Here is a 26,458-nt window from a genome sequence, read left to right as displayed (position 1 = left end):
CAGATCACACTATAAATAAATGCATAATCGCTTGCTTTAATGTCCTCTGTGTTTACTTTCGTTTGACAGCGTGCTACGTGACATTTTTTTAGCAAACTTTTGCGCAGATCTGTTCGCACTGGAATCTGATGTTGCCCACATTTAAAACAATGTGAACAGCTATACAAAAAAATCGGATCTAAGCAATAAATCTGAATTGAGCTCCAAGGCTCGCAGTGTGAATGTAGCCTAAGAGGTTTTTGCTTAATATTAAAGATTGTTTAACCCTATAAAGCCTATCATATTTGGTATACATTTCGAAAGCCTCTAAATAATCTAAATATTTGCTGAAAAATCTGTTGTGCACAATATACTACATGCCATCTGGCCTCTGATTGATAGTTCATACTTTTTAGCAGCCTAAGTAAAAGGCATTTTAATATACTTGCAAAAACATCCCCCTTCAGATCGTGGTTCATGTGTCTTTTTTGTGATGTGAAATCTTTAATGTTTTTTATAAAGTAACAACTTTTATATTTCAACATTAACTGGCCTGAAGCAACTTAATTATGAGTTTGAGCAAGTCAAGATTTTCAGGTTTTGTTTAAAGCCAACATGACAATTGACATAAAAATGTACCCTATTTTACTGTCTTAAAACATGTTATTGTGTGTGATTTATCAGTTCACTCTATTCTAAAGAAAAAAAAATTCTTCACAATCTAAAAATGTAATAACTTGCTCACCCAAATAGCAATTTAGACTTTCACTCAGAAATCGGCCACAAATGTCTTGTTGACTTTGATTAAAAGAACTATTCATTTACCTGACTTTAATAATACTACTGTTATTTACTGTATCAGAGAAGGGCTGACGATAGCTGTAAACATCCACTAAAAACAATAAGCTAGGTTATTTATTCGTTGATTAGAGGGAATGGGGGAATTGTCTGCACTCTGTGGTACAAAAAATATAATCACTCCATAAGGTCAGAAAATAAGAGTGATTATTCTCCTGGTGGAAATTCCATCTGAACCCAACCGTGAGGTGAGCCGAAGACAAAAGAACAAACTGTGTTCCTGAAATTCCTCTCAATTCATCTCATTGGAGATCTCAGTGAGGGTTAATTCTGATTAGTGATGCTCTTGGTCGGCGGGCCACATGCACACTGCGTTCAGTCAGGTTTCTGATGACCTTGGTGGCAATAAAGGCTCCATTATCAGACCGTGATGTCATCGTTCTGTTACACTGCGTGAAGATGATATATTGTCGCAGGCCAGAACAAAAGAGATTTCACACTAAGTGCGACTGGTGATCTTAACATTCTAGAAATGCACTTAAAGGGATAGTTCACCTAAATAAATTCTGTCATTAATTACACACCCTCATGTCGTTCCAAACCCGTAAGACTTTCGTTGATCTTCACAATGAACACAAATTAATATCTTTTTAATGAAATCTGAGAAATTTCTGTCCCTCCATTGACAGCTACGCAACTACCACTTTGAAGAGTTCGTAAAACTAACCCAATTGAGCGGTTTAGTCCAAATTTTCTGAAGAGACTCGGATCACTTTATATGATAAAAAGATTTAATTTAGTCACATTTAAATATTGATCAGCGAACATAAACCGAAGCTCAACCGAACCTGCTTGACGTGCGAGAACAAACCAGTAGGTTTGTTTACAAGGTACCGTATTTTAGGCTGCTGTCACTTTAAGACCGAATGCTTGGATCTAATATACTGAGATGTTCACCGACTGTATTTATGTGAGATGCTTTACATGATAGGCATGTTGACAACTGTGTCTGTATTCGACCATTCAAAGAGAACTGAATTCGGATTGCGCGCTTCTGGTCTGTGTCATTCAGTGTGATTCAACTTTTTTTCACAACTTACTGTACTGCGCATAATAACTTGATAAACTCTTTTTTGAATATCCTCATTAAATGTACACACACGTTTCTTTGACGTCTTCGCATCTGACGTTCCCTCCCGCTCTCTCTAATATCCCGCCTTCACTAACTGCAAGTTAGTCGATAACGAATTGTCATCGGATGGTAATTTTGTTCTCCAAAATATACTTTGACTACCTTTGATTAGGCTATTCTCACGTGACAGAAGACTACTACTCGCATTTACGATTACCAGATCACTAGAAATATGGAACAAAACATGATTGTTGCATAATAAGTCGGTACACTAAAAATAGAGCTGTAATACGGGACTGTCCCAGGGAAACGGGACGTCTGGTCACCCTATGCGTAACATGAGAATAAACTTCATTAGTTCTCGCACGTCAAGCGAACATGCTTGAGCTTCCGTTTCACAGCTGATGTGTGAGTTGATGAAGAATGTTTATACTGTATGTGAATAAAAGCCTAAATTCAATCTGTTCGCTCAGAAAATTTGGACTTAACCACTCAATTCATATGGGTTAGTTTTACAAGAACTTTTTGAAGCGTCAAAGTGGTAGTTGTGTAGCTGTCAATGGAGAGACAGAAAGCTCTCAGATTTCATCAAAAAGATCTTCATTTGTGTTCTGAAGATGATGAAAGTTTTATGGGTTTGGAACGACATGAGAGTGAGTAAATACATTTTTGGGTGAACTATCGCTTTAAGTTTGGTCACCTTTTTTTCTTGGAGGTGGAAAATAGAACAAATCTGGCCTTTTAATAAATATCCCCATGACCTTCAGGAGACATGAAGGAATTCTGATTTCACTTAACGATTATGGGCCTAAGGGCAAAGAGAGAGAGCAAGATATGTACATATATACATAGTTTTAAATAGTTCATTGTTTTTGTGCTTCATTTCATGTTTTCTATTGGGCAAAGTCTTGCCTGAAACTACTGGTAGCATCACATGAGTGGTCGCATGAGCTATAAGTTATTTAACATCACAAAAAATATCATCAACTGGTAAACCATTGCAATCTTTTGCAAATCATATGCAGTCACATTTTTAAACAATTATTCATTCATATAATTTATTTACATTTGATATGTAATTTAATTAGTATTCATTTAAACTAATAATCAAGTAAAAAGCTTGTTGGCTTGACTTAATAAAAAAAATATATAATAGAAAAACTGAATTTTTTATACTGTAGTTTTGAAAGTTGTTGTAAGGGTGTACACAATATAAGCTAGTATAATCAATCAAATCTTTGGTTATTTTCAGCATTTATATATGAAAGGCTCCACTTTGGATCACATTGCCAACTCCACTCAAATGCAACACAACTATTGCTCTCGCTTTCGCTTGCTTTCTTCTCCCAAAAGAGCGTCTCTCATCTGTCTTATTGCACAAGCGAGAGCAGAAGTCTCTCAGCTCTGTGTGTGCTGTGCGGTTGCGGCTCAGCAGCGCCGGCTCCAGGTTTCACAACGGCAGCTCTGAGACGCTGAGGGATGAAAGGCACTAGCCTCTCTCAACAAAAGCATTAGCTGGCCTTTGAATTATGCAAGTTCCACACTTCAAATTGATATTTTTTTTAAGTCAAAGAACAAAAGAGATGAAAGGCAAAGGCGTCCCTGTGAAGACGACTATCTTCATTCAAAGAAGAGGCTCGTCTTGAGACAATAAAAACTGGCACAGTATTTTGCAGGTCTCTGCCAAGGATTTCATCCATATTTGCCTTTTCTCATATGTCAAACGTATGATGAGTAACACAGCCGACAACATTAGCTGTAAACTAGCATTTCTAATAGGTCTGATTCATATGTCATAAGACTTTACAAGCAAGACTTTAGTCAGAAGACACTGCATTTAATTGGATGAGTATGAAAGCGAGGCAGTGGGAGATGAAAAAAGTCAGTCTCACGCAACCAAACTTACTATATCAGACGAAAATCTGATCCATTTTAGAGCTTCTTCTGGGCAAGAACCAGCCACTTAGACATGAAGTGACAATCTGATTGAGATCAAACAATGCTAGTTTTGTTGTTACATTACTTAAACATTGTGTAGCCAGTTGATTACTATCGTGTGTGTGTGTGTGTGTGTATCAAATTTGCTGCTACTAACTTGGAAAACGTAGGCTAATCCAGTCCTTTCTCTTAATAAGTGGTTGTCATAAAGCCACTACCTTGTAAACAAGACTTTCCAGATGGACCAGTGCATCCCAGACTTACGACTCCTGGAAGATATGAAATGCCAGCCAATCCGTTTGGAACTGCCAATTACTAACTCTGGCCTTCTCGTCTCTTCAGAAAATGTTGGACTTTTGCTAATTTGTTTTATGACTTCTTTATGAACTTTTTGAAACGTCAAAGAAAGGGTTAGTTGCATAGCTGTCAATGGAGGAACAGAAAGCTCTCAGATTTCATTCAAAAGATCTTAATTTGTGTTCCGAAGATGAACAAAAGTCTTACGGGTGGGAACAACATTTGGATTTGGAACATTTTTGGGTGAACTATCCCTTTAAGAATCTTTTTATATTTTAGCTTACCTGGAAAATAAGACACGAACACTTGTAAAGAATAGCATTGTTTTGTAGAAACAAAATAATAATTCAGTTTACTTTACTGAGTCTACAGTGTCCGAAGCAAACCTATTTTGTAAACTAAATTAAATTTGTTGTCCCTCCACTTATTCGTAGGGTGACATATTTCACATAAATGGCAATACATAACTAGCATGCACATATGGTAACCTGCAAAAGTGACACATTTTTGTAAATCGCTGTTTTGCAATTTGTGCTCACCTGACACTTATTTTTAACACGCATGTCCTTGGCAGAGTTATCTTTAGGGTTTAGCTTCCGTGTGTTTAGCATTAGTGTGTCTGTGTTGGCAGCAGTCCTCTCATTAAGCTGATAGAAGCTCAAAATAGTCCACGTAGACACCTCCCCAACAGTGTGCGAATTGCCTTTACACCGAGATAATTATGGCTGTTTTCAGTGGAACATTTGTTTGCAGTTTTTTCCCCCCGCTTTTATCTGTGGGAAAACGAAGCAAGGGCCTCGGGAGATGCCGAGACGTTTATTTCCTTCTGTAGAAAGTTTTTTCCGGCTTGCGTTCTGATTCTCATCAGAACAGGACAGATGCGGAGCGGGGAGGGCCGACGGTGCTCCGTTAACAACCTCAAATCGAATCTGTTGCATAAGAGTGTGGGGTTACGCTGAGTGAATGATGTACGCCCAACTAAAAACAACTCTGAGTAGATATTGCTCACTGGGAATAAACTGTATTACAGCTAGTTTGTCTTCATCCTCCCATTCCATCATTTCGCCTGTCACTTTACGCTTTCTTCTCGTTTCATGTAACGCATTTACACCTCCCAATGTAATACATGTGTTCTTTAATGCCTTGGAGCACTAAAAGCACTTGTGCAATAAATTTGTAATGTTTTATGCATGCGTCTCTTTAAAGCTTCCAATGCGAGCGGTTCCTCTGCAAAGACGTTTAATGTCCTAGATCACGTCTCGTTTCCTCAAGCCTGGTTTTCTGTCTCTTTATTTTTCTGCTGGAATTTTTTCGGAAATGCATATTTTCAATGTTTTATTCTTTAAAAAAAAAAAGTGTTTCTCCTAGCAATGAGATTAAATGGAGAGTTAATGGAGATGTTTCTCCTGCTTCAGAGAAGAAAGTCCCTTCTCTAGTTTTTCTTCTAGAGTTTTAGAGTACATCTCAACAGTGAGTTGCCTAGAATCAAATTCCTCAATGTAAACTCAAAGATTTCTCATCAGATACTCTCAAGAGCAAAAAAAAAATCATTTTTTTTTTCTATTGTATGACGAATATTGTATAATTGTATTTCTTTTTAAGTTTAAGAGAAACATCTGAGGCAAAGTTGAGACTTCAATGTTAAGTATCATTTCTGCTCTGCTATTTTAGCATAAAAGCCTTTAGGTCTGAGAAAGCAACAGCTGAGCAATAACATGTTCCTCGGGGAGTGTTGCTTTATTTCTCTTTATCTGTCCTCTAAAGACATGTCTCTACCCCCTTCATGCATCGGCAGGCTTTGAGTTCTCTGGCTTTCTCTCTCTGTCTCATCTCTCTCCTGAACCCTCTCTGCTCCACATCTTAAACCCAATCAACAGCTCTCGCTTCCAGCCTGCGAGCAAGATGCCTGACCTCAGAGAGCGAAAAAGAGAGGACCGATGAACAAATGATAGAAATGAGGCAGAGGTTGAGAGTGGTAGATGGATATCAGAAGAGAGAGAGGGAAGAGTGGCGAAGGGTTTAGGAAAATCAGAGGACGATATGGAGGAGAAACAAGTTGAAGAGGACAGATAAAAAACAAGCTGTTAGACTGGAACAAACAAAAGACGACTTACAAAAGACCTTCAAAGACAGAGACAGGTAAAATGTCCTCTAGTCTAGACTGGCACGTACTCTAGTGATTAAATGAATCCTGTTTAATTATCAAAATCAGCTATTAACTATAATTTATGAAGAGGCCACAGAGGTACAGGATTTATCATCAATTATCATTTTAAACTTTACAGTGTTGTGAATGGTGGGTGGACTGATGGATGGGTGGATGGATGGGTAAACATATCGATGGATAGATAGTCAGATGGATGGATGGATGGATGCATGGATGGATTGGGGGATGGATGAATGGATAAGTGGATAGTCAGATGGAAGGATAGATAAATGGATATTTGGGTGAATGGATGATAGATAGATAGTGAGATGAATGGATGGATGGATGGATGATACATCTGAGGCTTTATCTATCCCTTTATCCATCCACCCACACACCCACCCACTTGACTATCTATTCATCCTTCCACTTGACTGTCCACCCATCTCAATATCTCTCTATCCACCCATCAACCTCTATCTCTATAGAGATAGTATATATCTCCTCTAGTCTACACTAACATCCATCCATCCATTTTTTTCTTTATCCATCCATGGATAAAGGGATAGTTGGATGGAAGGATGGATGATAGATAGATAGTCGAATGGATGGGTGGGTGGATAGAATAGATATATACTATGTCTATCTCTATATAGATAGTTGGGTTGATGGGTGGATAGAGAGATAGTGAGATGCATGGATAGTCGAGTGGAAGGATGAATAGATAAATGGGTAGTCGAGTGGGTGGATGGAAGGATAAATGGATAGTCAGATGAATGGATGGATAAATAATGGATAGTGGGGTGGAAGGATATATAAATTGATAGTTCGGTGGTTGGATAGATCAAAAGATAGCCGGATGGATGGATGGATGGATGGATGGATAGAAAAATATTTAGATGATAGATAAATAGTCGGATGGATAGAGATAAATTGACAATCGGATAAATCGATGGATAGACAGACAGACAATCAGATACGTTAAGGTGGGTGGATTATTTTTTTGGATTATTGCTATAGAAATTTCTTAAAATTTGTTCTTAAAAACTACAGAAATACTTTTGAGGGACCGTTGAGATCTCAGGCGTGCAGCTCTCTAGTATAAAACAGGGTTCCTTAAGTCTAGCCCTGGAGCCGCTCAGCTCAAACCCTGATCAAACTCGCCTGTAGCTCTGAAGACCTTGACTAGCTTGTTCAGGGGTGTTTGATTAGGGTTGGAGCTCAACATTACAGGACAGTGGGCCTCCAGAGCGGGATTTGAGGAACACTGGTATGCAAATATAATCTCTTTACAGCAGGTGAAGTGGCAGAGATGTGATGTGGAGCTCAGTTTGAGCTGATGTCAGACTCCTCCACTAGATGGCAGACCAGTGTCATGAGCCTGTCCTTATGGAGCAATTCAAATATCATCTGCTGAAAAAGGCCATACAATCACACTCCTATAAAAGCCAGTCATATTGTCTGTATTACAGCATACAGAGATATTGGATTTTTTTTTTTTTTTTTAGTAAAAAGATGCTGTGGTGCCTTTCTGATAATACAGAATATAATAGACCATGTTTCTCATGAAACCATGGTAAAGCAGAATGTGTAGCCGGCAGACATATCTTGAGCATCGAGGAGATGTATAAAAGGTTTGAAGAGACTCTTTTATGTGTTCTGTGTGTCTAAAGCAAGAACAAGAACTGAAATAAGATACAGCAGACATTGTAAATCAAAACTCAATGAAAATCGACAATGCGTATTTGATCATGCACGAGCGCCCTGTGCTTTTTGAGGGCGCATGCAGGAAATTGCGGTTTGAAATCGGACAAAAGTCCTTTGATTCCTCGAGACGCAGAGGTCAGTGCATTGCAAACAATCTTCCCACAATAGTCTTTTAATGAAGAGTGTTTCCAGCTTTCCGCACAGTTGGTTATAAGATTGGATATCTAATAGTGCCACCCCCACTTTTCCATAACCATAACAATTCTCAACTGTCTGTTTGAATAATTTCAGGGGTGTAGCATCTCGCTAAAGGCTATTTAATTTCACAGCGTATTCTCTGTTTGAAATTGATTCATGAGAGGACCCGATCTGTGTGCGGGAATACAAATGCAGGCTTTTGGCTGCCGTCAATAGAGTGCCAGACTTATTCGAGAAGCGCCGTTTCATTAAAACAAGAAATTTGAAAAATCCCTGCCACTTAATTCTCTGAATCTGCCGAGGCTTGTCGTAGGATTATTAACTAACGGATGAGAATTAAGAGCACCGGGATGCATTAATGATTCTGTTCATTGTTGTTATGTTCACGATGCCTTGCACATTATGGAGAATTTGCATTTGGCCTGGACTCAATATGAGAAAATTGTCCATCCAGAGGAACATTTATTCTCATTTATTGAGATTTAATTGCGTTTTCAGACATATTTTAAGTAGGTATTAACTTTGTTTTATAGATGTTTCTCATAAAGAGATGAGATGTTTGTTCATATTGAGATCTCTGACTTTTGATTGTGAGATTAGTTTGAGTTCTTCTGAAACTCTGGAGGAGATATAGATGAGATTACTGGGGTGTTTTACTCAGGAGGATCATCAAGGAGCAAAGATCTTCATTTGCTCTCGGTTTAATCTCATTGCTGTCTAGAAGACAAAGTTCAGATGGTAGAGAAACCTCATATATGGTTTTTTTTCTATAAGCACTTTATTATATGATGAGGTGAAAAACATTTATACAAAGAGAAACGGTAAGATAACCCACTTTTGAGAAGCGTTTTTTGACCAAACCATGCATGGGGGCTAAGGTTAAATTTACCTTTCAGAATGATGTATCCAAAAGTAACACTTCTTTTTCAAACCGTAATTTACCAATATTTTCTTAACCTCAATGTTCTATGGCATTGTATAACTGTGTTAGTGAGATTTCTGACAGGCTGCATTACGTACAACAGCAAAGTCTGTCAGAATAGTGTCGTATGTACTGTGTTAATAATATGAAGGAATTTTACGTATTTATGACTCTCCATCCATCTGTCCATCCATCCGACTCTCCAACCATTCATCCATTCGTCCATTCATCCAAATCTATATTCATTCGTCCATTCATCTGACTCTCCATCCATTCGTCCATTCATCCGACTCCATCCATCCGTACATCTGACTCTCCATCCATCTATCATCGGACTCTATCCATCCATCATCCATCATCTGACTATCCATCTATCATCGAACTCTCCATCCTTCCATCCATCCATCCATCTGACTGTCCATCCACCCGTCTATACGACTCTCCGTCCATCCAACTCTTTATCCATCTGTCCATCCATCTGACTGTCCGTCCATCCATCCGTCTATACAACTCTTCGTCCATCCGTTCATCTGTCCATCCATCCATCAATAAGACTCTCCGTCCATCCATTCATCTAACTCTTTATCCATCTGTCCATCCAACTCTCCATCCATCCATCTATCCAACTCCATCCATCCGGCCATCCGACTCTCCATTCATCTATCATCAGACTCTCTATCCATCCATCCATCCATCCGACTGTCCGTCCGTCCATCCATCCATCCATCCATCCATCCATCCATCCATCCGACCGACTCTCCATTCATCTATCATCAGACTCTCTATCCATCCATCCATCTGTCCATCCATCCTTCCAACTCTGTCTATCCATTCATCTAACTCTTTATCCATCTGTCCATCCAACTCTCCGTCCATCTGACTCTCCATCCATCCGGCCATCCGATTCTCCATTCATCAGATTCTCTATCCAACCATCTGACTGTCCGTCCATCCACCCATCCATCTGTCCATCCATCCATCCAACTCTGTCTATCCATTCATCTAACTCTTTATCCATCTGTCCATCCAACTCTCCGTCCATCTGACTCTCCATACATCCAGCCATCCGGCCATCCGACTCTCCATCCGGCCATCCGACTCTCCATCCGGCCATCCGACTCTCCATCCGGCCATCCGACTCTCCATCCGGCCATCCGACTCTCCATCCGGCCACCCGACTCTCCATCCGGCCATCCGACTCTCCATCCGGCCACCCGACTCTCCCCATCCGGCCACCCGACTCTCCATCCATCCGGCCATCCAACTCTCCATCCGGCCACCCGACTCTCCATCCATCCGGCCATCCAACTCTCCATCCGGCCATCCAACTCTCCATCCGGCCACCCGACTCTCCATCCATCCGGCCATCCGACTCTCCATTCATCAGACTCTCTATCCATCCATCCGACTGTCCGTCCATCCACCCATCCATCCATCCATCCACCCATCAATCCATCCATCCACCCAACTTTGCATCCATCCATTCATCCGACTCTCTATACATCCATCCATTCGACAGTCCGTCTGTCCATCCGTCCGTCCGTCCGTCCGTCCGTCCGTCCATCCATCCATCCATCCATCCATCCATCCATCCATCCATCCATCCATCCATCCATCCATCCATCCATCCATCCATCCATCCATCCATCCGGCTATCTATTTACCAATTGAGAAGGCACAAAACTCACCTTGTCTTTTTATCGGCTGAAATCCAGTGACATTTGGGGCCGGTGGCCACGTCATTAGCAGATCGACCTTTGTGGGAGCAGGTGGAGGGGGTAGACTGTGGCTCTGACTCAGTGTCAGGGGCAACACCGTGGGCAGAATTTTAATAAAGCAGCTCGCCCATGTGTCACCACCGTCCTTCGAAGCTCTCTCTCCATCTCACCCGGTGAAACAAGGGATGACACATAGACAGAGCGTCGGCGTGTCCCTGTCTGAGCCCGTCCCTTCCTCCCCTGCCACCCCCGGATGCATGCGTTTGCCTGGTGGGGAGCATTTTGTCAATCCTCCGAGAAATCTCGAGGTCTAAAAACAGGAGCTGTAAGCTAGTCACATCCTGTCTGAGGGCCAGATCCTCAGAGCTTCTTACTAGATTTTTTTTTTTCTTTTCAAAAGCTCAGTTGCAGTCCAGGCGTAAGTCGCCGTGTTGAATTACAAGTGAGAGGAGGACCCGTCAAGTGAGATCTGTCACGTCAAAGCCACTCGATGCGAGTTAATGCTGATAAATGGAGCCCTTCTGCGTGCCGTTTTTTGATCCATGAAATGACATGAATGAATGTTTGCTTCACACAGACGCATTGCTTTAACCCGACTGTCATCTGTACTGATTAAAACACTCTGGCTGAATGGAATTGTTGCTCATTTCATCATTGAACGATGGTTTTCTCAGAAGTTGCTCGCTTCTTGAACAAAAATAGACCACGTTTTACACAGTTTTGTCATAAAACTATAATTACTTAAACTATTAATGGTATTTACTAAGGGTTCGGAGCAGGGCATTTCTAGAGTTTGATCATCACTGGGGCACAGGCCCTCCAAAAATGTTACCAAAGTACTTAAAAAGCAGCACTTCGGGAGTATTTGGGAGACTTTCTGGATATTTATTTATACATTCATTTTCTTTAATCATTTTAGGTAAGAAGCATTAATGTACAGTAAGTGTGCTGCAAATCATTTAATTAGTTAAATTGTACATTTTAATTTACTGTAAAGGACTTTGCAAGGATAACTTTATTATAGATCAAAACTGGTTACTGTTTGGGTGATGACAATGACAAACTCCATATTTTTATTAGGTCTGTCATGTGATTCATTTTTTTATGTAAGTATTTACATTGTGTGCAGATTAAGTAATCCAATTAATCAGAAATAAATCAATTTGGGCTGGAAAATGACCACCTAAAGTCATTATTGTGTTAGATGAGAAAAGCATTGAATAGACAAAAAAACTATTTTGATTCAACAGAATTTATTACACTTTTAAGGTTACAATGTGGCCATATAACATTTTCTTTTTCAGAATCTGCATCTGAAGTGGCATTTAGGTATATTTACACACTGTTTAATGCAGTTCAGAGGTGGCATGAACATTAATGAAAATGAAATGATACTCTGAATATGAAGCTATAACCGCCAGTATCTGACTGCAAGTCACTGTCTGAATGAGTGGGTCATTCAGTTATTCATTCAACTGATTCAATCTGAACGGCTGATTCATTCAGGAATGAAGCAAGTGGCCATCTTTATGAAGGAGTCACGAATCATTGGCTCACTCGATTTGTTAAAAAACACGGATTCATTCAGTAATGAAGCACCGCCGTGTGATGCTCAGAGACGCACAATGGTTGTGTTGTGGCTTTTTATTATTTATTTATTTTATTATGCAAAAGCAGACAATATTGTGTCTAAAATATAACACAATGAACTTCATGTTTATTGAATCGTTGTATAAAATCAACATTAGCATTCGTGCAGATATTTGTGGAAAAAACAGCATTCTTGCTTGTGTGATATTGCTAAATTATATAATATGAAATAATTATAAGACAAAAACCCATACAGGGGCATTTTTTAGTTGTTGCCCTGCATCATGTTCATAACCGCATGCAACGGAAGGTGACGTACAGGTTTGGGCTGGGGCGGGGTGCGTTCATTTTTATATATTTGATCGCATGGTAATTTGTAAACAATTATTAACTTTTAACTATAAAAATGTTTTATTGGACACTTGACCATACCAAATTTCTATTAAAGTGACTGAAAATGTATCTGTATTAAAAAAAAAACTGTAGTTTCCTTACAAAAATGCTAATTGTGAATTTAACTATTGATGACTAAATCCAGCCACAATTAAATGATACTAAATTAGAAGAGATAAGCAAACATTCTTTTAGCAGTTAACAAGCTTACGTTATCGATCAAATCTGTGCTAAGTACACTAGATCTGGAAAATGGGATGTCCTCATTTTAAATAATACAAATTCACATACTAATCATTATCATAGTGATGAGCATTAGCCTAGTACATCTCAGCTACATAATATTATGAATAATCGTCTGCAAGTCGAGGATTTCACAGGGAAAAGTGAAGGGGGAGGAGCACCGTGAGGGGGCGGGGCTAAAGCGTATGATTGAACAGGATGTGCAGGATATTTTCGCTTCAGCTTGCGTTACAATAAGCCTTCAAGGTTTAAATAATTCAGTTTATCTAAATGATAACGCTCAATGAATAGGACAACCTATTTTCTATTGTACCTCATCAGAAAATGATTTATCAGAAATTTTTCACTGGGGCACAGCAAAACTTTACTGAGGCTCGTGTCCCAGTAAAAAATGTTCTAGCATTGCCCCTGGGGAGCAATAATTTACCATGTACTCATTCATCACTGTTTATGGACATATGACCAAATCCCCTAGACTTGCATAGTAGGACGAGCCTGCAGAGGCAGAGCCAGAACTAGATCCAAGAACTCAATCCAACTACCTAGCAACACCTTGGCAAACACCTTAACAACTGTAAAGCAATGACCTGGTAACCAGCTAGAACATCGTTTTACACTCACATTTTCTTCGGAAATTTTTGGTTATATTTTGGATGACACTGCTGGCTTTTGTTGTTGTAACTAAAACTACAGTAAGTGTGGTATTTGGGGCGAAACTATGTTTAGCATGGTAAATATTTGCAAGGAAAGGAACTATTTTGCTGTTTTTCTAAGTTAACTTGGGGCTTGGATTTGGAAATAAATTGACTGGTTGTGTCTGTTTCTCACGTCACATAAACACAGTAAGTTTTTATAGCTCTGAAGAGTATCTTGATTTGTAATGAATGCTTTATCTCAATTTTATCATTCTTGTGCGACCGAAAATGGTCAAAAATAATTTTATAGCTCTCATAACATTCTTATGTCAAGACACATTTAGCAAAATTACTTGTTTTCTAATTTGCTTAAAATGTTTTTTTTTTTTCTTGTGTTAATCAAAAAAAGTTTTGCCTCTCAAGTAAACACAGCTTTTAGAATTTAAAATGTAAGAATGTTTATATATTTATGCTGGAAAACATGACAAAAACACTTAGTAAGAAAATCATGTTTTGCATAAACCAGCGATATTTTCCTGCTAACTTTATCACTGTTTTCAATAAAAACAATTTATACCGTACCAATTATCTTCAACCATTCCTTAATTAACACAGCAGCCAACTCACAAATTCGCACCTCAGATAAAACCAGAACCCATGCATACTTGATCAATACGATCATTCTTTAAAGGTGATGCGTGTCATGTTAAAATACTCTCTTGTATCACTGTTTATGAGCAGATGCAGCTGGCAAGACTGTTTGGTCAGTAATGGAAAAAGTGTTAGAGAACATGATGCGAGTGGCACAGAAATTGTTTCACCTTTAATGATAGTAATATATGGTATGTGATGGGAGTGTAATGTTTTGTATAACCAACACCAAATGAAGTCAGATGTGATTGTCTCTTTCATATAGGGACGTTGTAATTCTCAACACATCCCAAACCCCAGGAGTTCTTTTCCTCTAAAGTTTCACTTTGAATCGTACAGTAAGTTCCTCTCTTGAAAACTTAGTATCCCTCTGACAGACACTGCAGCCCAAAGCTTTATATAGAGCGGAGAGAGAAGAAACATTCTGCTCCGCTCCGATTGTCTGGATAACAAAGAGAAATGGCAGACGGTGTCAAACTTCCTCACAGCTGCCACATGATAACTAGTGTGTGTGTGTGTTTGTGTGTAATATGTGTTGCCCTGGGTCACATGTCTCCATGTCTATCACAGCCGTAAAGTAGATGTCCTATTCTGCACCTGATTCCCTCATATAGAGCAAATGAAATCCTGTAAAACCCATTTCGTAGAGGACACACCGTAATCGCACTCGCCGAGATGCGGCCTGACTGCAGACACGTAATTCCAATGTTTTTTGTTGTTTTATTTCATCATTTTAACCAATGAGCGCATTCCATACGTCGAGCGATTCGTCTTAGCTGTCAAAGATCTCAGAGAAAAGGGATGAGACATCTGTCTGTGTTTTGAGATGGAGAAGAAAAGAGGGCGGAAAAGTAGATGGAACTAGAGATATTGGGGGAAAAGTAGCTCCTTTTTTTGCGCTTAGTTTATCAGTGAGACGGAAAGAGACAAGGGGAGATAGACGGAATGAATGGACGAGCTGAAAGGGGAGTGAGAGCGATAGATACACGGCTTTAAACGACAGAATGTGTGTGGGAGAGAGATAACACAAGACAGGGATGTCACTGAGATGGAGAGAGGGATAAACGCGAGCAGGGACATATGGAAGCAGAACGGTGGAGTGTGTATATCGTTACGCATGCAAAAGCACATACTGCGCACACTTAAAGGAGTAGTTCCAGCACATATTAAAATGCTGGGCCTAGATTGGGTTTTAACATTGGGAGGGAGATTTTGAAGGAAGTCATTTTATTCAGATGAACTGATATACACGGAATATTATCATTAAAAGTTGTCATTGCCAGTCTGTAGGGTGTGTGCAGTATATAAGGTGAACGTGATTTCACCAAGTACAACATGTTTGTTTATCCTGGAACAATTCCAATCAACCAGATTTGAGGGACAAGTTTACGGTTTATGTAAAGTTTAGGTTTACAACAGGGTTTGTTGCTTCAGCTTCTACATCAGTGTTATTCACCTATCATTTCCCTCCGGATTTAGGGATAACTTGTATGGTTAGGGGATAGGACTAAGTATTCGGACAGGAATGTTGTTCCAGGATCAACAAAATACCTGGCAAAATCACAGTGACCGTGTTTAATATGTACGTGAAACTTCAATTACAGTATAATACTTTTAACATATTTTATAGCTTATTTTGGAACTTGACATCTGGTCACTGTATTGTTGAAAACCATGTGAAAGTTCGTCAGAATATCTATTTATATAGAGAAAAATGTAGTTTAATCAAACAGATTAATGGACCATCCTTAAAATAATTTAATCATAAAAATTGTGGCTTTTACAATAAAACTTTACAATAAAGTTTTATACATTAACATTAGTCAAGAAATAACAATAAACAGTATTTATATTGTAGGTTCATGTTAATTTCTACATGTGCTTTTGTAACATTTAAAGATTTCAAAACATTATTTACATTTTTATAATTCTTTTCATTTATTTATTTATAAATAAATAATATATTCAAAGTAAAAAAATAGGTATTATAAATTCACTTGTGTAAATAAAAAAATATATACATTTCATTTTTATTTGTTATAATATTTCATATTTTTAATTATTCATAATAATTATTCAGACTATGTTAAAAATGATTTGCACAGAGATAAAATGCAGTGTTCACATCAAATCTTTGGGGGTTATGTTATAAATTCCAGAAAAAGGACCCAGAAAGTGTTTTCAGAAACAAATCATAACATCCTGATGCTCTGGAAATTGTGTGAATTATTCCGATATAAGGAAATGCCGGTATAGCCCATATAGTCTCAGGGAACTCGAGGTGTTTAGCAGGATTTCATTGGTTCTAAATGTCGAATGTGTGATGTGAATGTGATGCAGGTCTTGGTCGCTTCAGAGAGAGGTGAGGACCAAACAGACAGCGGGTGAGCAGGCCATCTCGCCTCTGGTAATGAAAGCAAGGGATTCTGGGATGGATTGTGCACCGAGGGGTAGAAAGAGAAAGATGGGGAGATATGTTATGATTGACAGCGAGAGAAAGAGAAAGTGGGCTTGATTCCTGCTGTTCTGCCTGCTGCACGTCCTCAGCCTGTCATATGTGCACGTGTTGAGGAGGATGTTGAATTCATGAAGCCGTAGCCATTCACCCAGCGCTCGCGTTCACGTTACTCATCGTGTGTGTATGTGTGTGTAGTGCGGGGGCTCCCGTGTTCAAACAGGAGATTCTCTCCCACTGTTCTCTTTCCATTAAAAACCAACTCCCACTGCTCAACGAGTGCCACGCGCAGTCGACCGAGGACGGCCAAGCGCTCCGTGTCTCTAGACTGCGAGAGTTTGACTCGTTTTAGAAAAGTGTGAATCTAATCTCATGTTGATGTTTAACAATCAGTATGAAATGTGTTCATTGAGGCTAATTCTGCCCTCTTAAAGAAGAACAGACCATCTAACTGATTTGTAAAAAAACTTCTGGTAACACTTTTAAGTAAAAGGATTGCTCACTGAAAACTGAACATTTTGTTCCAAACCCGTAAGACTTTCCTCCATCTTCAGAACACAAATGAAGATCTTTTTGATGAAATCCGAGATCTTTCTGTCTTTCCATTGACAGCTACACAACTACCACTTTAAAGCCTCAAAAAGTTCATAATGAGATCGTAAAACTAATACATATGAATCAAGCTGTTTAATCCAAATTTTCTGAAGAGGCACGATCGCTTTATATGATGAACAGATTGAATTTAGGCTTTTATTTTTGGGGGATATATCCTTTTAAAGTCGTACATATAATGCATTATAAAGGTTTTATAATGCATTATAATATGTGCAGATTCCTTGTTACATCTGAATGTTTATCATGTGTTTTAATGCATTATACTTTCTAAAGGCTTAACATAAGTATTATAATGTATAATGACTGAGGCTACAATTATTCATGAGGCCATAAAATGCATTTTAAGGTTCATCACAAGGCATAATTAATGCATTCAAATACTTTTGGTAAAGTGTTACCGAATGCCTGTTAGGAGTAAAATGCATTATAACCGAAAAAATAATAGGCTGGCCTGGAATAAATGCCGCTTTCAAAATATTGCAAGACAGTCATCGCAAACCATATACAGAAAAATAGTGGAGAATTGGTGTAGACTGATCAAAGTTCCTGTCTGATCAAAATTAATGAGTACTTTAAGCAAGTCAGTTCACTTTGCGGCCATACTATTAACACCCACAGGCAGCTATTTCAACCTTATATAAGAACAGCTTCTGTAATTGAATGGGTAAAGTCTGAAGTGTAACTTTGCCAAAATGGTTTTAATAATTTAAGGAATAAATTTTGCCAGTGGAACCATAAATTGTGTTTCTTTAGATAAAATCAAGATAAAACTGTACAAGCTCGTCCAGCTAATTTACTCTACCGTCCAAAAGTTTGAGGTTGGTCAATTTAACTCGGTCACTTTATATGATGAACAGATTGAATTTAGGCTTTTATTCACATATAAACATTGCTCAGCAAACATAAACATAAGCGCAAACCGAACCTGCTTGACGTGCGAGAACAAACTTTATTGGTTCTTGCTGAAGCTCAAACGTGATGCGTAACACAAGAATGAACCTCATTGGTTCTTGCTGAAGCTCAAACGTGATGCGTGACTCGAGAATGAACCTCATTGGTTCTTGCTGAAGCTCAAACGTGATACGTGACTCGAGAATGAACCTCATTGGTTCTTGCTGAAGCTCAAACGTGATGCGTAACACAAGAATGAACCTCATTGGTTCTTGCTGAAGCTCAAACGTGATGCGTGACTCGAGAATGAACCTCATTGGTTCTTGCTGAAGCTCAAACGTGATGCGTAACACAAGAATGAACCTCATTGGTTCTTGCTGAAGCTCAAACGTGATGCGTGACTCGAGAATGAACCTCATTGGTTCTTGCAGGTCAAGTTCGAACTTCCGTTCACCACAACTGATCTGTCAAGTCAAGTCAAGAATATTTGTATAGCGCTTTTCACAATACAGATTGTATCAAAGCAGCTTCACAGTATTAAAATAAAATAATAATAAAACGTCCATGTTTGGTAATGCTAATCAATAGTAATATTGATTGATTCATTAAATTGAATATCCCCATATTCAATTTAATGGGGATATTCCATTAAATATCCCCATTGAGTTGATGAATGATGAATGTTTAAATGTGAATAAAAGTCTAAAATAAAATCTAAAATAAAGTGATCGTGTCTCTTCAGAAAATTTGGACTAAACTGCTCAATTCATATGAATTAGTTTTACGATCTCTTTAAGAACTTTTTGAAGCATCAAAGTGGTAGTTGTGTAGCTGTCAATGGAGGGACAGAAATCTCTCAGATTTCATCAAAAAGATCTTCATTTGTGTTCTGAAGATGATGAAAGTCTTACGGGTTTGGTAATACATTTGGTAATTAATGACAGAATTTTCAATTTTGGGAAAGTTATTTTTGTCTAATTTTCCAGGTAAAAATCGATCACTTGAGAAACAACGATGCATAAGATATCAAGACTTATTTATATTTATTTATGTATTTATAGATTGGGTTTTGAATATAAGTGCATGCACTGCCAATTGTTTTTTAATACTTGTTTTAAGTATAAACAAGTTAAAAACAAATGAAAAAACTGCAAGTGCAGTAAACTACACTTTGATTCAAGATACAAGACTAACTTATGCACTGCAGCTTTTCAACTGAATGCATTTTTGTTTTAAGAATTTTTAGTTATTTTTAATGAAAAACTCATTGAAGTCACTCTACGACTTACTCAACTCAACCAATCAGATTAAAACTGCCATTTTCAGACGGTGCCAGACACTTTTGTGTGATCAGGCGGTCTGTGAACAGATCGTGTTGTTCTTGGACACGCCGTCTTGAATCTAGATTCTGGCTTGCCCATCGAGACAGATATTTTTTTGGGGGGGGAATCGCCGTGTGAAATGACTCGAGCGTGTCGGCGCTGTACAGTATGCGATGCCCTTTTTGAAGTGCGTAGGCTAGTGTATGTTCTGCCGCAGGCTTACCCACGCTGCCTCCTGTGTGTCATCAGTGAATGAAAGGCCCTCGTCTCGTTGGAAACATGTGAGGGAAGAGCGCGTCAGATCTCCGGCAAGCTCTGGCATCAATTATACAACTGACACCGGCGTGAAGCGTCTCTCTCTCAGTCTCTCCCCATAGCGCACGTAGCTTACGAGACCGTAATGAGTCATCCGTCTTAATTAACAAATGAATGGTAGAACGTCAGGAGCGACTGTCACGCTTGTTTACGCGCCATCTTGCCCTGCTGAGTTTCGCCTTTGTGTCAAAGCAAACATGCGATATTGCCGACTCAGAACTCCTGTCACCCAATTAGCTTTGAATGATCGTAGCGGGAAAACCGCATAACGGTTGCGAATACACCGGGGATGAGTCGAACAAAGAAGTGTCTCGCGCGCTCTCGTTCGGTCCCTCTCTTGTTTCCTCTTCAAGGGTCCCCTCAGGGTTCCCACGTTGCTTTTCAAATGAATAGCCTGCCCCGATAAGGGCTATTTGTTTGTTTGCTGTGGTTTCCTAATGTGTGCCTGTCTATTCAATATCCATTAGGGGCCGGCATGAGGCGCTTGGCATCCAAATGCAAAGTGACAAAAACACCTTGATGTGGAGTTTGTTTTCTCTCTTCCGGCCGTCGCTTCCTTTTGTTTGGGACGGAGACAAGCGTCCGTCTTTGTTAAGGCGGCTAATTGCTTCTCTAGTGGCGCGGCTGTAGCTTTAGCTGTCTGGCGGCTGATAAAGTATTGATTGTCTGTCTATGAGGAGGGGACGAGTGTGGAAGGGGATAGAAAAGGAATTAGGTTCTTTGCACCTGCTTCTACCTGTGGCACAAAAGCGGTCCGAGTTCAGTTGAGAAAGGACAAAGCGTTGACCATTAGCTAGCTTGTAGGCCATAGTTTTATAACAATGCCATGTTGTGGGAACGGTTTGCTCCTCCACAGCCGTAGAAAGAGCTGCATTGTGTCTGGAGAGGAAATTAAACGCTAATAAGCTCCTCAAGCCTGAAACTTTTGCCTTTGCCTCGGCTGCTGAAATTGCATTGGGTGAAGAGATAATGCCTTTTGACCTGAAAGAACGATTGATTTCAGATTCACCTGAGAAAGCATCGAGAAGGCACGCCAAAGCAGTTAATGAGGTGCTTATTTTAGATTTGTGCAGAGAAAAAACCCCTAAAAAACAGTTTAAACCAGAATTGCGTTTACACGGCTACTTTTTCTTCTTTTTAATGATTCTGTCAAATCGATTCACAATGATTTTGTTTGGGAGTAAAACTGAAGTGGCATGAATAATAAGCCATAAATGCAAAATTTAAAATAATTTGTAAATCTTATTTGAAAACAGTGATGTGTAGCATTATTTAAAAAGATTTTTGTATTTTTTAAAGAAAATGTGAGTGGTGCTTGCTCATGGAAAATCATAGTTGCTACAAGGTAATAATAGTTATAAATATTTATAATACATTATTATTATTTTTAATCATTATATTAACATCCTAAAACCTCTTAACTTAGCAAAATCGTAGCAATTTTTAGTGCTGTCAAATCGATTAATCGTGATTAATCTCATCTAACAAAAGTCTTTGTTTACATAATCTATTTATATATATTATGTATATTATATGTCTCTATATACACTATATACACATATATTTATATATGTATATACAGTAAATACTGAGTACACAGACACACACACACACACATATATAATATATATAAATATAATAATATATATACACACACATATATTATGTAAACAAAAGCTTTTATGTTATATGCGATTAATCGCGATTTGAGAGCACTGATATAAATGTTTTTTATTATTATTAAATACTCATTTTATTACAAACCTGTTGCAAATGAACAGCCAATTAGAATTACGCTAGTTGAAGTTTTGCATGCTTAATTTTGAAACGGACATCACAATGATAACTTGCAGGCTCAGTAAGTGAGTCAGATATTGATTCAATAACTGATCTGACTGATTCAGTAAAGGATTTGTCAGACTGAATCAAAGCAACTGATTGACAAAATCCATTAGTTTCATAGGAATCATTTGTTGAAAGTTTCCTTTCCATTATTTTACAATTCAGTCTTTTTATCTCATCAATTCAGGCTGCAAGCTCACGATGGCAGAGATGCTGAATCAATTACTTCATACTCAAGATAAGGAGTAAGACAGCAGAATACAGTATGCTTTCAAAACACTTTTCGTAAGTATGAGCAAGCATTAGCAAATCTTGTTTTAGCAAACACCGCTAACTAAAGACAGCATGAGACTTCTAAGAACTCTTTTGAGTGATGAATTGGTTTTTTGAAGTGATTGATTGAAACAAACGAACCGCTTCGCTAAAAAGCCTTGGACTTCCCAGTGCTAATGTCAAATACCAGTGACATGATTAAAATCTAGTGTGGACCGGCAGCCTTTTAGCCTGTGTGCTTCACTGCAGCCCATTTGCTTCATCTTCACTTCGTTAGATCTGTAGATGGCCCCAGAACCCAAAATATCAGCCTGGGATATTAAAGGAAAAGAGAAAGAGCCGTAGCGACTAGGTTTTTACATTATCTGAATGAAAATGTGGGTGGTGGTGACAGAGTGTTTTAGGTGGTTGTCATTGTCAGGGCATTACTATATGGTTGCTAAGATGTTCTGAGTGTTTTTTTAGCATGTTGCTATGCGATTGCTAAAGTGTTCTGATTGGTTGCTTGTCTTATCAAGTACCACTAATCTTCAGATCTTAAGAGTAAGAACAAAGCGATTAGACTAAACCTTCCCACCATCCTTAGACTCCTCTCAAGCGATGAGATTGTATGGATGGCTTTTTGTTTTGTTTATGCGCTGGTGTTTGGGTCAGTCAGAGTTAGTGTTTGTGAGGCTGACATTAAGCGACGGGAAGGACCGCTCGCCAAGAGAACCGATTGTTTGTTTGAGATCAGTAGCGGTCAGTGGCATTTGTCTAAGCTGTGAGTCAAGGAACAGCGTGACGTTGGTGTTGCCACGGGGATGAAATGACCTTACAGAGCCCATAGATCAAGAGTAATAGGAGACGCCGGTGTCAGTACAACATTATAAACTTCCTAAAAGAGCAACTTGTTTCAGCTCAAACGTCATTGCACGGCTTTATTAGTAGGGCAAAGAACTACAGAAGCCTGCAAGGTAAGTCAAGAAACGGGTGTCAAGACTATTAAGGTGTTGGAGAGATTTGGGCCTTAGATGCCGCTTCATCCTTCATCCGATGATCATGCGCATGTGTTATAATGCATGCCTTTTCAAATGTCATAAAAACATAAAGAAACGTAAATTGCATTAACATAAAAGTTTGTAAATATACAAGCTGTAAGTAGAGGCTTTTTTTGGTCCTTGTTAAACTGCTTCTCTCTTTTTTTAAACACAACGCTCTGTCTTTATGTGAATGTGAGTGAACTTGGTTGCATAATGTGATTGTCATTCTCATAAAGAACCAAATTCTGTCTGATGGTAAAAAGATGAAAACTGGACTGATGTTCTTCCATTGCAGGATGTAAACCTCAGTTCTGTAATGAAAGAGACTGTATTATGAGCTTACGCATGTAAAGCTTTGACAGCATTTTTATATATATATACATGCATATATCCGGGACCATCTGATCTTTCAGTTTCAGTGTTTCTATATAACGCTCTCTCTAGCGCACACACATTCCCACACACCCCCAAAACTAACGTCCCCAGTTAGAATCCCATCAGAGAAACAGGTCAAGAAGGTCAATATTTACAGCGTCAAGCCCAGATTGCAATTACCTTCATGGAGGCCAGGCGGCGAGGAGAGAGGAGGCGGTCGCAGAGCAGTTTAGGATGAGCCGTGATGCGATACACCCCCCCTCCACAACCCCAGATTCCTTCTCTTCTGATTGCGGTGCACCTCAGCCTCCAGTGTGGCTAACACTTGTAGAAATTACCTGACAGAACCAATTTAATGTTATTACCCAGCCACGTGCATCCAGCTGTCTCCGAGAGAGGCGTTCGTTGAGATATTGGAGCAGAGCCTCCCCCTCCCCACCCTCCCCAATTTATTTCTCACAAATGAAAATGAATTATGCATTTTCCAGTGTCACTCTGGCACATAAATGCCGAGAACACATTCGGCTGCTTCTATTACTTGCGAAGGCCATATGAGGCAGATACTTGTTGAGATGACACGGTTTAAAACTATAAACTTGCCACCAAGTTTTGTGAGCACAAGGCAGAGGTCATTTCCCACAGGTTCTGGGTTGCACTGTACATTATACGGTTTAATTGTCCTTCAATTGGTTCAATTTGAAGTGAATTCAACTAATTGAAGGATATACTGTATATGTATGTATACATAAATTATAATGTAAATAAATAAATGTAATATATTAAAATGTTTATATATAATATTTTATATTTGTTTTATATAATATCTACAAATCTGGGGAGGATCACATGCTTGATATTGCAAGCGTAATTGCATCTGCATGTTTATCCAGTCAAATGTGTTTTTGACTACTGAGGCAATTGACATGCTCACAAAAGTCACATAAACAGTGCAAAGTTTAAGGAGTGACAGATGCATTTTAAAGCAGGAGTGAATACGGCTAAATTACTGTTATCCAAAGCGACATGCATTCATTTGCATTGCATCAGTGCATGTATTCCCTGGTCTTCGAACTCATAACCTTGGCATTGCTTGGCATTGCACTACATGAATGTGATTGGCTGTATTATGTTTAAGTGTGCTATTAAAATCACCTTCCAGAAGAATAACAAAGGTGTAGCTTGGCTACATTAATGCCTCCACATTTTCAGTTCTCTCACACGTCGCTCATTAGAAGTGGCAAAGCTTCATCGGCCTCATCAATACAAGCCTGGAATTCTCGCATGAATGCGTTACGTCTATATCCGTCGTCTCCCTGTTGCAAACGGCCGTCCTTTCTGTGTGTGACAAGGTCGCCTCACATCTGCCAACTTAAGAATTCTTCTCACATTCTCGCTAATCCTTAGCATTTGAGCTGGCAATACAAACAAATTTAACTCCGCCTGTAAGACAGGCTTTTGTAATACCCAGCGGATTGTTTAGTATTCTAGCCATCATCCATCACTGCATCCCTATTCCCTACCCTGTCCTTTCTGTACAATACTGTATGGAAGCGGGAAAGACTAGCATGCTAACCGTACCCATGAACGCAGAAAAATAATGTGGCCTTTCTTTTCCAGACGCTGAATCGTGATGCTTGGAAAGCTTTTATCTCCCGCTAAGCTGCATGGGACGCCTGCGAACCATCGTGATAAGAGGACCGTGAGATGGGTCCTGTGTGTGCTCTGGCAGTAAGTAGCTATTAGGGCGATGACATTTTAGTGGGGTCTTATTGACCGTGACATGCACATGGATGAGTTTGGCTAATGGGTGTCAGGCCCACGTTTTGGCACCCCACACCCCGAGGGCTGTCTAACAAAAATAATAGCCCATAATAGCCTGCTAAATCATCTCATTTTACATTGCTCTTTATTTTCAGCACTGGACGTAACACATATTTGGATCGGAAAGTACTTAAGACGTCAGAAAACAGGATGCTCCGGATGCCCTCATCAGAGTTTGGACGTTTCTCCCTGTCACTGGTGATCCATGTTGTCAATATTTAAGGGTTGTGTTCTGAATTGAACTGAGAGTGCCATCCAAGTTAAACTGAATTTGAATTTAGGTAGCAAACTGGATGCACAATTGCAATTAAAATTTAATGCAAAAAGATAAAAAATGATTGAAATTCATATACATTTTTAACTAGATAAGCAATCACGACAAACTCTGAATGGTGACTTGACAAATTATAGACAGACAGACAGACAGATATTGAGCGATATAGAACATATATTTTATATTAATATTATTATATTGTAATATTTAATATTTCAATTTTAATATTTTCTTAATTATTATTGAATACATTTTTGTGGACCAGGGTGGAAGAACACTTCATTTCCCAAAATGCAAGAACTTCAAGAAGAATGTTGAACTTCTTAGAATTACAATTCAGTCAAATTCAACTCAAATTCCAGCTTCTCGTCTGTTCTGGCCAATTCAATTCAAATCCGCACTCATGAATTCAAAGGAAGACAATTCTTCAATTCTGAATTTTGCTCCACCATGGCAGAGGTGTCGTATCTTATTGCAGAGGTTGAGGCCAGAGGGATATTGGTGACAGGAAAGACTCGGTCACGGGCACTTTCCCCCCATGTGGCACCGGGAACGGGTTGCCTTGAGTAGTGGCAGTGCCACAGGCTATCGGAGTGTGAAATCGCACGGCGGTTATCCCATTACGCTTCATTTATCAACGCACCGCGCCATCCCTCACTTTTGACAAGTTTCTTAACCGTTGGAAAACAGTCAGGGGGCATGAGGCGGGAGGAGGGGGGAGATGGCTCGAGCACGGAGGGGGCAGGGACAGAAAGCTGTTGTGCCGCATCTGGAATGGGTTTCTAATAAAGCCAGGCGCTGCCATGGAAACAGGAGGAGAGCCACCCCACATCCTCTGAGCAGGGAGAGACCCCAAGGAGCATCTCTCTCTCGCTCCGTCTTCGAGCGTGGCAAATGGCCCAGTGC

General features: G+C 39.3%; 1 long non-coding RNA gene across 1 annotated transcript in view; it reads left to right on the top strand.

Moving 5' to 3' along the window:
• Positions 1-25,599, top strand: part of LOC306990362 — an 83,594-nt gene extending 57,995 nt beyond the window's left edge. The window contains exons 3-4 of the long non-coding RNA XR_013795861.1: positions 25,075-25,185; positions 25,374-25,599. This is a non-coding gene — a long non-coding RNA (uncharacterized lncRNA). The remainder of the gene's footprint in view (positions 1-25,074; positions 25,186-25,373) is intronic.
• The last annotated feature ends 859 nt before the right edge of the window (positions 25,600-26,458 follow it).

This window comes from Phoxinus phoxinus, assembly GCF_949152265.1.
Source record: "Phoxinus phoxinus genome assembly, chromosome: 22".
Lineage (NCBI taxonomy): Eukaryota > Metazoa > Chordata > Actinopteri > Cypriniformes > Leuciscidae > Phoxinus > Phoxinus phoxinus.
The sequence above is the reverse complement of the archived record's forward strand: the minus strand, read 5'-3'. Positions and strand labels throughout refer to the sequence as shown.